Source organism: Bison bison, unplaced genomic scaffold (genome assembly GCF_000754665.1).
Source record: "Bison bison bison isolate TAMUID 2011002044 unplaced genomic scaffold, Bison_UMD1.0 scf7180017858173, whole genome shotgun sequence".
Taxonomy (NCBI): Eukaryota; Metazoa; Chordata; class Mammalia; order Artiodactyla; family Bovidae; genus Bison; species Bison bison.
The window spans coordinates 2,726-3,348 of NW_011488746.1; positions in this window are offsets into that span (position 1 = coordinate 2,726).

The window sequence follows — 623 nt, forward strand, 5'->3', positions numbered from 1 at the left end:
AGCAACAGGACCCAGAGACCCCACAGAGACTGAGACAGAACTGTGTCTGAGAGTATCCTGTGGAGGTACAGGTCAGCAGTAGCCTGCTATAGGGGCAGGGGCTCTGGGTGCAGCAGACCTAGGTATGGCATAAGCCCTCTTGGAGGAGGTTGCCATTAACCCCATAATAGAGCCACCAGAACTTACAAAGGAATGGGGAAACAGACTCTTGGAGGGGACAAAGAAAACCTTGTATGCACCAGGACCCAGGAGAAAGGAGCAGTGACCCCACAAGAGACTGACCAAGACTTACCCGTGAGTGTCCAGGAGTCTCTGGCATAGGCGTGGGATGGTGGTGGCCTGCTGCAGGATCGGAGGCACTGAGTGCTCCATGGCATGCATGGGACTTTTTGAGGAGGCCACCATTATCTTCATTACCTCCACCATAGTTTGGCCTCAGATCAAACAACAGGGAGGGAACACAGCCCTGGCTATCAACAGAAAATTGGATTAAAGCTTTACTGAGCATGACACCTCCCATCAGAACAAGACCATTTCCCCCTCAGTCAGTCTCTCCCATCAGGAAGCTTCCATAAGCCACTTATCCTTATCCATCAGAGGGCAGACAGAATGAAAACCACAAT